This window comes from Electrona antarctica (assembly GCF_951216825.1).
Source record: "Electrona antarctica genome assembly, chromosome: 13".
NCBI lineage: Eukaryota > Metazoa > Chordata > Actinopteri > Myctophiformes > Myctophidae > Electrona > Electrona antarctica.
In genome coordinates, this window is record NC_136794.1 from 2,064,105 (window position 1) to 2,081,875 (window position 17,771).

Sequence of the window (17,771 nt, forward strand, 5' to 3'; positions counted from 1 at the left end):
CAGAAATATATTGTGTTCATTGTTGTATATATATTTTCGTTTAAATACTGAATTTATAGTTTTAATGTGCAAATGTATCATTTGTTTACTTTATTCTGAAGAGTTCGGCCACCGGAAGTCTTATATTTGCTACCTTATATTTGCTGCCTTGACACTGGCCAGGCATAAATGTCTAGTAAAGCCGCATTTTTCTCTCTCTTTTTCTTTCTCTTTCTTTCTCTTTCTTTCTCTCTTTCTTTCTTTCTCTCTCTCTCTCTCTCTCTCTCTCTCTCTCTCTTCTCTATCCTTCTCCGTGTGGCCCCAGCTTTGTGCGCATCGCCTTAACCTATATAGTCCGTAATTCAGTGACACTTACACACCTCCTACCACCAGGGGGCGAAAGGCAGTGACTGAGTCAGGCAGCAGTGCGTGTACGTCTGCCTGGGGAGCTTTTATTGCGCATGCTTGAAACTCTTTGACCAGGAAGTATGTCCATGTTGTTAATGGTGGAACAACAACAAAGCGGCTATGCTGCCGTGAAAACGTATATCCTACTATTAAAAGGAGATAAAATAAAAATGTGCCAAATGGAGTGTGTGCGGCTGCAGATACATGAGCAGCTGTCGTCGGTGGGAGAGGACATAGTGTGTGTTTTGGACAACAAACAGAGTGGTCGTTGTTGTGTGAAGCAGCTTGACGGTGTCAGAGCGTTTGTGCTGCAGCGTCTCAGAGCGGCCGCAGGGGTCATGTGCAGCCTCTTCCAAAGAGAGATGGAGAGACTACTACTAGAAGAGAGACAGGACGACAAACTGTCCTTCACTGCAGGTTGGTCGGTTCACTCATCTTGTGTTGAACACCAGCTTATTATAGCTACACTACATTTCCCAGGTAGCTTCAAGTAGATGTTTAACAATGATGCAGATTTCAAGTATAGAACAAGGAGAAAAAAGAAAAAGGGGATTAATTACTTGGTCTATTGATAATGTGTGTATTCTCTGTGTTCATGTCAAGGTACGGATTTGTCTATTTGTGTTCAAGTATAATTTCTAGGCTACTGTATGTATTTTCCAGAGACTGTTTACTTATTTATATCCATATTCATAAATTTTCCCTTAATAACCGGCACTGTAGAATATATCCACATGTTTCACACAGATTTAATTTCTTCCGAGTTTAAACCATTGAATCACCATTATGTTGTATGAACCAATATTGTCCATGTATCGTCAACCATGTATCGTTGTACGTATCATATCACTGTTATAATGTATAGTTACACCCCTACAATATAATGCAAATCACAGGTCAGGATATGCCTTATACACCTGTTTATTTTGGGGGATCGCCACTCAAACATCCACCTGCACCTCTAAAGCTGGATTGCGAGTGTGAGAGAGAACACACACACACACACACACACACACACGCACACACACATTCATGGATTCACACGAGTGCTGGATTCATACGGGAGGCATAGTTTGGTTCGACGGAGCATTAGTTCGACATGCGGACGCATCTCGGACTAGCGCCTGCTCGCGTGCTTGCGGTTATGGTTAGGTTAGGGTTTGAGGTGGGTTGTCGTTTGTCGGACCAATGACTAGTCTAACTAACGTACTGCACCCGATTCATACAGCACTCGTGTCACGTGGCCAGACTGTTGGCTCTCGCAAATTTCAAATGCTTCCGTCATACAGTCTGGAGCAGCGGAAGCTCTGATCATGAGTAAAATATAAATGCCTCCGTCATACGGTCTTGAGCAACCGAAGCTCTGATCATGAGTAAAATATAAATGCCTCCATCATAGGGCCGATTCATACTCCTATTTTACCGCTGTTTCGGCGCTGTAGTGCCAAAATGATTTCGGCTCGTCATACATTTTCAGTAGCACCGAAGAGCCGACTTTAGGACGGTAGCCGCCCCCCCGAACCTAAAATGACGTCACATTGTAGGCTCTACAGAGCCGAACCGACTTTTATTCGGCTCTAAAATAGGAGTATGAATCGCGCCATACAGTCTGGAGCAGCGGAAGCTCTGATCATGAGTGAAATATAAATGCTTCCGTCCTACAGTCTGGAGCAACGGAAACTCTGATCATGAGTGAAATATTTAACGCTTCCGTCACACAGTCTGGAGCAACGGAAGCTCTGATCATGAGTAAAATATAGTCCCCATGTTTCATCTTTACAGTCGCGCACATTTATCCTAATATGAATATAAATCATCTAAACATATATAGCTTGCTGCTTAGCAGATGTTGTCAGCTCTCTAAGTACTGGACCCTCGTCTGGTATTGACCGACAGGTAGTGTGTGCAGGCTGGGTGGTGTGTGATAATCCAGTTGAAGTATTCCTTTGGTACGACGACTGCGGTGGCGGGCCCGGGAGAACAAATTAACGGGACACGAGACAGTATCACGTTAAGGTTCACAAAGTTTATTACACAAACAGGAAACATATATAGTGCTGGATCATAATGACGTGACAATAAGATATGAGACAGAAGAACGTGCCTACTGCAGCAAGGCTGACCTTGCTGCCGCCGAGATGTCTCTCGTAGCCTATCTATAAAGTATGCTACAGTACAGGCAGTACACAATACATATCAAGTACACTGTATCTCAAGTTGGAGTACACAGACATGGGCAACTCATAACAGCAGAAATAGAAATAAAAATAAAATAAATGTAAAGATATTTTTCAAATATATTTTAGTGAATGGAAATGCCAGATTCCGTACTCGGATTTCGGGTGTAGTTCCAGACTCCATATAGTGTTCAGAGATTGTGGAGTAGTTGTCTGGCTACGCGAGTACGCAAGACTAAGGGACGATTCATACTCCTATTTTACCGCTGTAGTGCCAAAATTATTTGGGCTCGTCAGACATTTTCAGTAGCACTGAAGAGCCGACTTTAGGATGGTAATCGCCCCCCCCCCCCCCCCCCCCCCCCCCCCCCCCCCCCGCTCTACCTCCTGAGCTACAGTCGCCCTTGAAGTAATTAAAGAGGGTCGTGTTTGCATGTTTGGAATTGTAACAGCTGAAATCAACAATGTATCAGTATTCCGATTCGCGATATTAACCTGCAGGCCACATTATGTGAAGGTGGGGGCCGCATGTGGCCCCCGGGCCGCCATTTCCCAAGTATGCTCACTATGCTGTACACCAGTTGTTCCCAAACCTTTTCATGTCAAGGACCCCCAAATTGACAGTAATTAGCCCCACTGACCCCCATTTGAAGAGATATGCCAGGAACCCCCATGAGAGAAGATTGTTTTACGACTCTAGCAGTGATTCTCAACCTGTTTCATTTCAAAGACCCCCAGTTTGACATGCATTAGTCTACGGACCCCCATTTAATGACATTTAACCCATTTATATCTCTGAGACCCCAAATGATATTGTAAAATCAATGTTAATTTTACTCTGAGAGTGTACAAATGGAACCATCCCCGGCCGCTAGATGCCGCTGTCAGATAAATGGGAATCACATGAGAGGAGCCTGTCTCACTCTCCTGATGCGGATACGGAAATATGGCTGTCACATGTGCTGTAGTCGGGCTATAGTAACTTGTGTTCTCATCTCTGTCACTGTCTGTGTTTTGATTCATTGAGTATTATTTATGTCTCTCCAATATAATACTCTGGACTGGACTGATTAGAGCGAGAGCAATGGAGCGATTTCTCCGTCCGAATCCAGCTCAGATGGAAAAAACAACCTAGTAGTAAGTTAGGAAACATTACCGCTGCTGAAAGAGCAAAAAGTTATAAAGATTTCCATGAGGATGGAGGGAAGCTGTTTTGCACTAGCTGCAACAAGTTACTTGACCACAGAAGAAACTCTACGATCACAGACCACTTGAAGAGTGACACCCATTTAAAGCGAAAAAGAGACGGCCGCAGACGTCGCTTTAAAACGACAAAAAACCATCACCACTACAATCGCCAGCAAAACCTGTGCTGCGTTGGAGAGAGAAAAGGTATATTTCTTGACGTGTGTGTGTGTGTGTGGCTTCGCATAGCCAGCCTTCATCTTCTGCCTTTGCATATTGCCCCAGGCAATATCCACGCACGCTACGCGAGAGGTGTGTGTGTTCTCTCTCACTCTCGCAAGTGAGAGAAAGTATTTTATTGTTAGTCTCTGATTTAACATTAATTAGTCAAGGTATATAGGTAGGCAGATATATTTACAGTGAATTTGATAAATCATGTTCTTTCAATTACTTTACTGTACATAATCATAATCAAGAACCCTAATAGCAATAAAACATTATTGTGTGTCCATTATGTCTAGTTTATATTTAATTGTATTTTATTGTATGGCATTAAATGTCAATGAATTTAATTCACAGGGCCACAATACTACATAAACTCTTAAGTCATCAATCAATCTAAATGATGTACAATTAATCAATGTATGGTGTTTTGCATTCTATTTTGGCAGGTTTGTACTGAATAGATCAGGGCTTGTACAGCGACTAACACACCACTATGAAGATCGGACAATCCAATGATGAGTCGTTAATGGGGGAGCCACCCCTGGCCAAACACAACTTTGAGATAGGTACAGCTTGCTTATAACTATTTCTGTGTATTTGATGTATTAACATGCATGTGTTGTTCTCGCTTACTGTTGTCACTCTGGATTGAGAGCATCTGCTAAATGCATATATATTGTTTGTAAATTGTAGGTACCTGCCAGAGGTATACAGACTGGAGAAAGAAGTAGTCAAGGACCTCATCTGTCTCAGTCATGTTTGATGAAACTCCGGATGCTGAGGGACGCTGCGTTCTCAACATCATGGTGTCTCCTCTCGTCAAAGATGAGTCGGGGAAAATCCGCAGCTACCTGGTTGACACAGTTTCCCTCGACAAATGCAACCATTCTACTGTGGCCAATGCAGCAGTCAGTGCTCTAAACGAGTTTGGAGTAAATCAGGAGGATGTCAATTATTTTGACACTGACAATGCTGCATATATGCTGAAGGCCTACAAAACTGCCCTCTTTCCAAATTCAATCCACGTGACATGCCTGGCACATATCATGAATCTTATTGGGGAAGCTTTTAGGAAGCCTTTTGGAGAGGTGAACCCCTTCATGAGGTAGGCCTATTTCTCACAGGTGTTTTTCATGGCAGGTGCAAGGAAGAGGAGATACCTGAGCTTTCTCAAAACCTCAGGCACAACAGAAAAAATGGCTCCAAATCCTAGTGGCACACGGTGGAACTCATGGTACAGGGCAGCAGTTTACCATGCTGAAAACTATGCTTCGTACAAGTCCTTCTTCAAAGAGTAGATGGAGGTCTGCAGGCAGTCTGCCCCCAACTCACTGGAGTGTCTGTATGCCATTACACAAGATGATGACATCTCTATGACACTGCAGATACACCTCAACATAATTGCTGAAAGGTCCCAGGTGCTTCTCTGTCACAATGCAGGTGTTTGACATATGGGAAGATCTGCAGGTCACATTTGCAGCCAACAAGGAGCTAAAGGTGGAATCATGTGATCACTTCTTCAGTCCAGATGTGCCAAGAAGAAGGAGACCCTGGCCATATTTGAAGAGGCCTACCAACTTGCAGAAGAGAAGTTGTCCAAGTACATGGATGGTGCCCAGCCGGCCATGCAGTTATTGAGAGACTGCAGGGTTTTCAATCCCAGATGTGTCATCTTGTTCAGCGAGGTTGAGGATCTGAGTAGCATCCCTGGTTTCCAAGATATACGTAAGGAAGAAATCAACCTCTACTTCACAAAGTTTGGCCCAGCTGCAGTCAAGGCCTCAGTCTCTGGAAAAGTAGACACAGATCTGTTCTGGGACAGCATGCAAGAGCCACTACCACAGCTGTCCAGGTTGGCAAAGAGGTACAAGGACTGTGTCACTAACTCAGCAGATGTGGAAAGGTCAAATAGCATTTACAAACTGGTGCTATCATCCAGGAGACGCTCACTATTTGAGCACAACATCAAGGCCCTGGTGTTCCTGTACTTTAATTTCAGATAGTCAGATAGTGAGCATGATGATGATGAAATGCTGTAATGGCATCTGGCTCACTCTGAGGGATGGGTAGACTGTTGAAACCGGATATTTTCAACTTTATTATTGAAACACATCTCTTGTTTGTTTTGTCGCGTTTCAAAAAAAGAGAAACTGTGAAATGTATATAGTTTTGACTTATTTTACGTCAGCATTTTGCTGTAACTGAATGTTTACATTTTCTGCTGTATGCAGTATTTTTCTCAAACTTTGTTATTGAAACCAGTATTTTATATGGGAGACAGCCAGTTGGATGTAATGCTTGTTCTGTTCCTAAGCCTTCACCCATAGTTTGGTGAAACTTTTTGCACTTTGTCAGCATTTAATTGCTGTAACTGCATGTTAATTGTTTACATTTATGACTGCTGTATGCAGTAATGCAATTTACTCTGTGTCCTGTTCTGTGCTACACAGTAGGCACATCATTATTTTGCTGGTTTTCCCAGTGTTACGGGAATGAGAAAGCACTGCTGCAGTGTTTTTTGTCCTATTTTACATGCACTGAAATTGCTGCAAATAATAAATCTGCCCAAGAGGGACAAAGAAAATGTTGATTATTTTATAAATGCAATGTTTTACAGTGTTTTGGCATTGCAATTAATTTTGACTTCATTATTACTTAAATAAATAGGCTTCTTTCATAACTGGTAATTTTTTTTTTTTTTTTAATGTCCGTTGAATATGACCTTTTAAGCAATTTGGCGTTGTCCACCTGTTGTATGGGCTCACCAGCCCATACAACATAAGTCAAGTTTAGGTGTAGTAACCAATTTGGGCCGTGACCCAAAGACAATGCTCTTAGTTTTACATATATTTAAAGCTAATTTGTTTGTTTTTATCCAATCATAAACGGTATTCAACTCACTAGACAAAACATGATTTAATTCATGGCATGAGCTTGCAGTATAATGTACAGTGGAATCATCTGCGTACATTGTTATACCTGCGTTCTTTACAGGAGAGGGCAAGTCATTAGTGAATATTGAAAACAGGAGAGGTCCTAAACAACTTCCCTGAGGAATCCCACATGTTAGCATACTACAATACCTTCTGTGTTCTAGGGTTAGAGTAGTTGCCGATTGGCTAAAACCATAATTGTAAGCAACCCCGGCTGATAAAAGGATGCGCTCTCAAACTGATGATTTAGAATGTTTAATTCCAGAAACACCGTAAGATCTATAGGTGGAAAAACACACAAAACAGTAACATCGATAACATTTGACAATGAGCCTCTGAATTACTATTGCTCAGCATGAACTGTTTTTATACCAAACTGACAATCCTTTGAGTGCAAAACATGAATTACTGAATCATGAATTATCTTAATGACAAACCTTTACATTTTATCCCTTTGAACCAATAATGATGGAATGTAAATTACTTTATCTGTACTGAATCATTTTAACAAACAAGGCTAAGATTATTTGTAAAACACATTCTTCTTTTGGAAAACATGAAATGTACCTTTTAGTCCATCAACTGTTAATATTAATTACCTATCTAAACCCAAATATATATAATTTAGGGCTGTCAAATGATTAACATTTTTTATCAGATTAATCACAGCTTCAAAATTAATTTAATCATGATTAATCACCATTCGAACTATGTCCAAAATATGCCATATTTTCCTGTATATTGTTGTGGAAATGTTAATATAAATGACAGAAAGCGGATATAAATTAGTTTTTTGTTTTCTAATGCATTTATATATGATGTGAGCATTTGTAGGCCTAGCCTACACTTTGAGTTAAATTAACACAGGCTTTTGGCCATGTAGACTGGGGTCCCCCATGAGGAAGTCACTAATGTTGCTCTGGAGAGGGAAGTCTGGAACACTGGTGGAGCTGTTGCCCCGCGACCCGACAACGGATAAGCGGTTGAAGATGGATGGATGGATGGAGACTGGGGTCCCAGTCCAGAGATAAAAATCATAATGAAATGGCCTAGGCTACTTTCTATCAATTTAATTTGGGGGTCCTTGAAATTAAAATGGCTGAGAATCAATGGGTTAAACTGTAGACTATAGTTAATTCACAAAATACAATAACATGGCACATAACCATTTTTGAAACAGGGCTTGGTTTAGAAAAGCCTATATTTTGCGCTAAAGTAATATATTGAATAACATATAAATGTAGGTGTTAAGGCTAGAATGGCATTGTAGAGAAGTGGACTATAGTGAGAGACGAGATTGTCTCTCCTTCATTGCGGGACTGCAGGACTCTGGAGATAGTTAGTCGTGAATGATCAGCTTCAGTCAGTGTTTTGGTTCGTACCTGGAGTTGTGCATTATCTGCGCTGTGCACAGCAGCACAGGAGAACTGTCTTTATATCCATGGTCGTTTTCAGTTGCTTTCCATGTGCGACACAAAAGTACCATGTGTTTGTTTTGGTAATAGCCTACTGCAGGCGCAGCCATGCTGATTCACGTAATCGCGTTGGACAAAACGAAACCAGGCGGACCAACGTTAATGGCTTAATGCACGTAGGACCCGCATTTTCAAACTGTCCACAAGTTGCGACGGACCCGACGGTACTATAAAGTGTTGTGAGGGATTCTTGCAGAGCGCTGCGTCTGATCCCGATAGCTACACAGCACTAGTAGTGTGCGTGTGTGCGTGTGTGCATGCGTGCGGAGGAAGAAGACTGGAGGAGGCGTGTGTGTGCGTGTGTGTGTGTGTGACTGTGTGTAGCCTAATGAATGATGATCCAAAGGGGCTTTGCTAGGCACTGTAGGCAGACAAAGTAACGCAACAGAGTTACAGAATCAAACCACTTGGCAACCCATTGAACCCAACTACAATACACAAGCTACAGTGTATCTCTCTGGTGTTGTTCAATCATGATTGTGCGCTACACAGTGACAGATTTGTTGGACGTTCCTGGACGTTCCTGAGCCTCGCGTTAGGGGCTTATACTCTAAGGTTAGGGGGAACACTGCGCATGCGTTAATTGCGTTCAATATTTTAACGCAATTAATTAACGTCGTTAACGCGTTATTTTTGACAGCATTAATATAATTATTTATCAACGTTACCGAGGCTTCACACAAAAATGGTCCAAAATAGAATGGCATAATCACGTCTTTAAAGTTACTATTAACTATTAACACAAATGCACAGATGCAACATAACACAATTGCATACAATACAAAGCAGTACAATAATAAACTGTTACCTTGTTGCCCTCAGCCAGGTGCTTAAACAAAATTAACCTTTCGTTCTGAAGTGTTCCCTTGCTGTTTTCATTCATGACTCTCTGTTACAAAGAAAGACCGCGCTAAACTCTACTCATCTACTTGACTACTTCCTTCCTGTTTCTCACAGTTTCAAATTAAAAGCTATACATAAACAGAGTGTAATAAAACAAACTCAAATACAATTATTTCAAGCAAAACACACTGAAGAAGTTGGTAGAGACATTAATAATAATACACTATATAACCATGAAAACCGTTTAATTAAATGACTCAAATAAAGAGAAACTATATAAACATAGGCAGCCAAAGTCCAGTGTAAAGTAACTTTGAAAGTCCTTGTTGAACTCGTTTTGTGGGCAACAGCGCCACCGTCTGGACAGGGGGAGCATCTCTTTAGCCTTTAAGGGAAACAATACTTAGTTCTATGGTAACAATGTCTTACTCAAAGTAGTGCTTAGGGTTAGAGTAGTTGCCGATTGGCTAAAACCACAATATATAAGCTTGTCAAGTAGAATATCATGATCAATTACATCAAATGCGGCGCTGAAATCTAACATGACTGCTCCTGCAATTTTTTATTCATCAATCCCCCTCAACCAATCATCAGTAATTTGAATAAGAGCTGTAGAAGTTGAGTGGCCCTTTCTGTATGCATGTTGATATTTGGTAGTCAGACTATTGTAGTTAAAATAGTCCTGTACTTGAACATAAATAATTCTCTCCATGACTTTATTGAGTGCAGGGAGAATACTACTCTACTATTAGGGCCAGAGAACGGTAACTTGTTGTCCTTGAGAAGTGGAATGATTTTTCCCTCTTTCCACAATGTAGGAAACACCCCACATATCAGACATCTATTAAATATGTGACCTAATGTGTAAAGCACATTGAATGGCCTTATTGAAATGTGCTATATACAGTAAAGGAAACTGCCTTGCAGTATAGCAATGATTTTCAATATGAATGACTAATCTGATATTTCACATCTCCTGTATCTCACCTGCATGGCAACAAGAGCTAGTGTTTCTGCAGTCCATCAGACACCATCTGTAGTGCTTATGGATGGCACGTAGCGATACCTTCAGGTCTTGTAGCTGGGGAAGCTGTTTAAAGCTATCAAGGGCAGCTAGCGCTAGGCGGTGAGCCACACACCAAATGGAAATGAGGGAAGGACACAAACACTGAAGTTTAACACTCACTCCATTATTAACGCCCAGCATAACTGAGGCCCCATCACAACCAAAGCCAACGAGCTGATTCTTCAGGTCCTCCTCTCACACTCCAACCTCCAACAGACCAGCCATCCAAAATGCCCTGGCTATGGGCATGTTCCAGGGCAACAATTTGAATCAGCTGGTTCACTGGCTTGCCATTCTTCAGGTATGTACAGAGCGGTCGACTGACGAGTCAGACATGACAGAAAAGAACCGAACCGATTTCAGGGTTTGTTTAAGCCGATCAGACAAGCAGGAACCAATGGCACAAATGAACATGCGACATGCCTGTTCATTTGTGTATGTCGCGCCAAGATCCAGGCCGTTCTTCTGGTGGAGTGCAACAGGCTTGGGGAACGTGGTGAAAGCGGCCTCCTCCTTGGCTATAAAGTATGCAATGTTGAAGAGCTTTACCATCTTCTCTATAAAGTATGCAATGTTGAAGAGCTTTACCATCTTCTCTATAAAGTATGCAATGTTGAAGAGCTTTACCATCTTCTCTTTAACAGAACATCAATCCGGTCAAAAGCGGACACCAAAGCTTCCTCCTTGTGGATCAGCTCTTGCCTTGAGAGTGATTTCTGATGACTGTGCAGTTGTATCTTAGGGACACAAAAACAAAAAACGAAAATAAGTGATGGACATTGACTTTTATTATATGGATTATTTCTACATTTGAATGAACACTACTTCTGTTATCGATAATATGTACTCTGCACATTGCTGCTAAATGATCATGTATTGTACTTGAGACCAGAACCTAAACCTTTATATTTATATTTTAATATATATATATATATATAAAAGGGAAAAAAGGGACTGCACACTCCAGGGAACAGAGACGGACAACTTATTTATTAGCACGACACGTTTCACCGTGAGCTTCGTCAGGTGCTATACAGAAGTGTGAGTGTGTCTAGCATATATAGGGACATTCATTATACAGATCCACCCCGCCAGATGTGGTATCAATGATTCAATTAATTTACATGTATGGGAGGGGCAGACTAAGATGCTATATGTAGACACATGAACAAACAGATCAAATGGAACCTCCTTTGAAAAATAAATACATCCCTTTCCATATACAAACATGACAATATAGCAGATGTATAAAACAAAAAACCCACCACAACAGTGCCAATGCACCAAAATACACAATATAAAGATTTAAAACAGATCAAATATCATGGGCCTCATCCTAGGGAAAAGATGGAGTAGGTCAGGTAAAATAGTCAAAATTAGGGCAACCACATTAATAATAATGGCTTAATAAATAGGGCAGTGTGGTAATAACACATGAATGACCATTGGAGTTATACGAATTGGCTGAGGTCTAAACTCTCATTTAAGCCATTAGGTTCCATTGTGTTCAGGGTGAAAATCCATTGTGCCTCTTTCTGTAGAAGCAGTTTTACCATGTAACCGCCTCTAGGTGGCAGGTCAACCTTCTCTATGCTAATACATTTGAGGGTGGCTGCTGACTCATGTCCCCTTTCCTTGTAATGACGGGCAATAGCATAGTCCATATTCCCATTTCGGATTGCAGCCTTATGTTCGGCTATTCTTATTTTCAGATTGCATTTAGTTTGACCAACATATACCATCCCGCACGGGCATTTTAACATATAGACAACATGAGTTGTGTTACAATTAATGAAGCCCTTTATTTTGTGTTCCCGACCAGTCTGTGGATGATAGAAGACCTTGGTGGTGCTAGTGTTTGAACAGTGGGTACATCTACCATAAGGGTGGTTGGCACACAACTCAGTATTTAACCAATTAGTCCCAGTGGCCTTGGGTGATTTGTACATGGAAGTGACAACAAAATCCTTTACATTTTTACCTCTCTTAAAACAAAACCTGGGTGGTACTGTTGATATATTTTTCAAGTTGGGATCGCATTTCAATATGTTCCAATGTTTGTGGATAATATTTTTAATTGCATGAGATGAGGTGCTGAATTCCGAAACAAATATCAACAAGTATCTCTGTTAACAGGTTGCAGGAGGGTATCTCTTTGTACATCTTTAATTTTCTTTTCTGCCGTATGTATGGTAGACGTCTTGTAATCCCTATCTCTGAACCTATTATGCATTTCATTTGCCTTTATTTTGAAGTCAGCAGAATCGCTGCAAATCCGTTTGAACTGTCCATATGGAAAGGCGCCTGGGATGATGGCTATGTTTTGCTTTAATATACTATTGCATTAGAATGCCAGAAACAACATTTCACTGCTTGTAATTCTATACATTTGTGATTGTGTTTGATTTATTATTATCATTATTATTATTACCTGCATGGTCCTTGGTGGTCCTCAGTCTAACCTTGTCCCCTGTTACTCCATGAAACAGGCTGTTGCCCTTGGCCTCAGTAGGACAGCTTCTACATGTTCGTCAAACGCAATGAATGGATGAGATTTCTTCCACTCTGGAAGAAATCTTCTCTTCCGTTTGGCTTCATAATTCGTCTGTAGATAGAAAATATACTGATTTAGTCAAAATGCTCCCAGGTGAAACGTTTTCATAAAACTATACACATTATACTCGCATTGAGTATATTCAAAATAACGCTGTAAGTGAATCATTTTAAATAATACCATTTAAGATTGCACTGTGCAGAGGTTGGCGGAGCGAGGATCATTATGTCTGCGTTCCGCCATTGTCTCTCAAGGACCTGTCACATCTCAAATTGTCAGTGACTCGTCAAACATCATGTTTACATTTACTCAACTGACCTACGTAACTATTAAATCGATTGTGATTTTAATACTCGGGAGCACTCGGCTTAAATTGTTTTGTTTGGCACATGCGATGCGAAACGCCCGAGGCGAAGACAACCTTCTGCGCCCGGGGAAGGGAGGGTTCTTGGGGCAAAAACGACAGGTACCGTCGGTGTGTGGTGGAGCCGTGGGGGTGTGTGAGTGTTAATGTTCTCGCAAGCAGAACATTAACTTACAACAGACTATATTATTAACACCAACTACATTATTTTACCTCAGAATTTGTGTTGTGATTTGAAGCAGTTCCCGTGTCAGTCTCTGGCTGTTCTCCCTCGTTTTCTTTTTCTCCCCCTGGACTTTTCCTCTTCAAAAAGCGCTCCATTGTTCCACTCCACTGCTCATTACGGAACCGTGGACTAGTAGTAGAAGTGATACTGGCAGTGGCAACATATATTGAGCAGCAGCATTCTGTAAACAATTTTGCGGGGTTCTCTCTGCAGTAGTAGTTTGTTGTCATGTTCTGGCAATTCACCCTTTGTCAGCCTTCTGATTGGTTCCTGACTGTCTAACCAGCAGACTCTTGTTGTTCATGTTGAATTTGCTAAAACATCTTTTTGTGAAAAAACTAAATAGAAACATGATATGACCAGTCACCATGCTGCATCTGTGATGTTCATTTTTACTGACACCATGTTTAAAATACAGAATATCAATATGAAGAGGATTTTTGTCCAACCACGAAACGGCAACCAATGGGTGTGAAGAGGGGCACAATCACGGGCAGGACTTGACAAAGTGTGAATTAGTGTTGCCGCGTGCCGGTGCATGGAATCTTGCGCCGATATTTATGCAGAGTGGCGTCTCATGCTGCCCATAGTTGCGCACGATATGTGCATTTTCAATGCAAAACTCCTTTACGTCCCGAAAAACTCCTGATAAAGAATAATTGCCGTCCCAAATACATATTTATTTTGGGAAATCACCTCTTCACGCCTATTTTAGTATCAGTTGATTACGGTGATCAACTGCGTCCTGTACACGCTAATAACACTCCGGTAGCGGAGGTTATGCAAATCGTCTATGGGGACGATTTGCGGCTCTAAACGAAATGATCCTCGGTTACAAAATGTGTGTTTTGGGTGGATTAAAATGACGATCGCGGGACATCTTACACGGCAGATTTTTACTTCCTTACTCTCTGTTTCCCGCCAAACCGCCTTTCAATCTAAGAGTCTCTTCCATAGAGTTATGAATATGTGTGCCGCTCTGATATACTTGACAAAGACCGAAAATATTTTTTGCCTGCCTGTCGCTAAATAAAGTTTGGAGCATCATGAAGTGAGTTGCGAGCCCCTGCTTTCTTTTCATTGTTCACTGTCTCTACAGTTTTGGCTCAGCACCAGTGGAGGATGTGCGTTACTTTAATTACCCTGGACGCTCTGAGCCACCACTAGATGGGGCTGTTGGAGGTCAATGAGTTTTTAATGTATTTTTCTCTTGTGTTATCATTTTTGCCTAGACTCTCAGCACCTCCCTGTGTGTAAAGAGGAGGTTTCCGTTGAAGAAGAGACTGTGGTCCAGTCTGTGGATCCTCCACAGATCATCAAACAGGAACCGGAGGATCTGCCTCTAAGTAAGCCTTTCACAATGATTACAATACCGCAGTTATTTTTGCTTAATCGTCAACCGTTGAGAAATGTCTGTTCATTTACAAAAAATAGCAGAAATGGCAGATCTACAAGCTGTTGTAAGCTTGTAGATCAACTATTTCCGCTATTCCGTACATGAAAACTATCTTAAATGGGTCAATGATTTCTTTGTATATTAAGTTATTTGTCATTATGAAGCCTAACTAACAATGTTACAACAGTGCATCAATGTTCAATGCAACAATGTGACAATTAATCGTCAACTTCAAATTGTACTCGTGACAGCCCTATCTCTAAGACCGGAGGAGGCCACTCGATCAACGCTGACATTACTGGAAGTGAAAAGTGAAGATGAGGATTGCGGTGATGAACAACACGGAGATGCAGAGCCTCGAGCCGGCACCTCAACAGAACACCCGAACACACAAGCTTACATACAGTACTGGGTACCTCCATCACAACCGACTGCTCATCATCATGACCAACTCCTCTCTTCACACGGTTCCGAATCTGACACTGAAGACAGCGATGAGTGGGAGGAGAGCAGGGGTTTAAACACACCCGATTCACACAAGACGCAGCACGTGGAAGGACAAAGATTGTCTTTAGGTCACAAGCTGTCCCAGGACCCGAAAATACCGGGAAAAATTCACTCCGTGACGATTCACACGACGGGGAAAAAAAGCTTTAGTTGTACGGAGTGCGGCAAAGTGTTTAATCACAAGGGACATCTGAACCAGCACACGGCGATTCATACAGGGACAAAGGCCTTTACTTGTACAGTTTGTGGCAAAGGCTATAGTCAAAAGGGTTATCTAAAGACACACATGAGGACTCATACTGGGGAGAAGCCATATACTTGTACAGTTTGTGGCAAAGGCTGTAGTGAAAACGGTGCTCTAAAACGACACATGAGGACTCATACAGGGGAGAAGCCCTTTTCGTGTACAGTTTGTGGAAAAGGCTGTAGTCAAATGTGTGAACTAAGAACACACATGAGGACTCATACGGGGGAAAGACCCTTTACTTGTACAGTTTGTGGCAAAGGCTGTAGTGAAAGGGGCGTTCTCAAAAAACACATGAGGACTCATACAGGGGAAAAGCCCTTTATTTGTCAAGTTTGTGGCAAGGGATTTGGTCAAATGGGTAATCTAAAATCACACATGAGGACTCATACAGGGGGAAATCACCTTTAGTTGCAGTATGTGGCAAATTCTATGCTCAAACTGTCATTGACAACTGTGGCTCAACGGTAGAGTGGCCTTGAGCAAGATTCTGAACCGCCATCGGTGTATGAATGTGTGTGTGAATGGGTGAATGTAATGCACAATCTATGTAAGTGTGTGTGTGTGCGTGCGTGTGTTTAATGCACATCTATGTAAAGAACTTTGGATAAAAGCACTATATAAATGCACCATTTACTATTTAACATTTTTATAAAATATCTTAATATATGCATGTGATAATGCTGCGGAGATGAGCTCACAATACATGACTATATAGATGTTAAGGTGTCAGACAAGTGTTAGATTTCATTCTCTTTTTTATTTTTTTTATGTTAACTTCTTTGAATTATTGTATTTAAGTAAGTAGGTCTGAGAGCGGAGGCATTTTCAAAAAGACATAGGGGCTGGCAAGAAAGAAGTTACCATCTGGTTCCAGTGAAAATCGGCCATACATTTTTCCCATAGAGATTAACAAAAATATTGATATGACCAGTGAAATGAAAATTAAAACCGCTAAACAAAGGGTATTTATTAAATGTAGTATCGGTATAGCATATCATATAATTAAATATTCAATTATTTAAATAACAGAATCAAAGGTTTTATGGTCATAATTCACCAGCATCCTGGATGGCTGGATTCTAGGCGTAAAATAATTGATTTTGATTTTGTTGTAAATCTCTATGGGAAAACTGAATGGCCGATTTTTCAGTGGAACCAGAAAACCACACCCATGAGTCTGTCCCCGTCACAATGCATTATAGACCCATGGAAGATGGATTGCTGAGGTGGAGCGCAACGCCCGTCATCAGCTCCCGGTATGAGCCGCACGACTTGCCACACTCGGGCCTAACTTACTCACTCATACGCTGAGTTGGCGGTGGATCGAATGACTTTGTGGTAGAAAGGAGAGAGCTCTACCGACTGAGCTATCCGGCACCATGTATGTACAGTATATGTTCTTTGGGTATGTCAAGTGCTTACTGTATGTGAGTGCACTTGGTGTTTTTTACTTTATTTTTGTATGTGCAACACTTTGGCTCACAGTTGTTTTTAAATTAATAAAGATTGATTTGATTTGACAAGCTGTTATTTTGTGTGTTACAAGTGTTGTTTGGAAACCAGACAGACAGATCACATTAGTGATATGTTTTGTTTTAGTACCCAATAATGTTTTAACTCAAATTGAGTTGACGTGTTTTTTTGTTTTTTTTAACCCTGTAAGTAAGTAAGTAAGTAAAGTAAATCGGGTGTTTGGTCCGACAGTACTGCAGCCAGGAGTCCGCCACCCTACCCCAAAACCCAAACCCTAAACCTAACCTCGGGAAGCCACGGGTTCTGCCATGCATGTTGTTATTATCAGATTGCAGGTACAGTCCTAAGAATAACAGGTCTACAGACTGTTATATACAGAAGGATCTTCGAGGATGCTAGCATTGACACATCCACCGAGGCTATTATAGTTTATATTTATTTCTGTGTTGAGATGATAGTGCCACAGAAAGTAATAAGTATCACAATAATAGACCATACCTCACGAATGAAATCAAGTTGTGTATAAATAGGAAAAAGATGGCCTTCAGATCAGGTGACACGGCAGCCTTGAAGTCTGCACACATGGAACTGAATATACAAATGAGAGAAGCCAGAAGGAAGTGTAAGGAACGAGCGGAACAGGAATTAGCCAACTCAAACACTAAAACAGGGGTTCTCAACGTTTTTGGCCGGGGACCCCCGGAAATGCTTTG

The 17,771-nt window shown here is 41.3% G+C and overlaps 1 long non-coding RNA gene across 1 annotated transcript; it reads left to right on the forward strand.

Moving 5' to 3' along the window:
• The first annotated feature begins 507 nt into the window (after positions 1-507).
• On the forward strand, positions 508-17,058 carry LOC306935896. The gene is made up of 3 exons (XR_013791437.1): positions 508-804; positions 14,668-14,781; positions 15,083-17,058. It is a non-coding gene; the product is annotated as an uncharacterized lncRNA (long non-coding RNA).
• Positions 17,059-17,771: the final 713 nt, after the last annotated feature.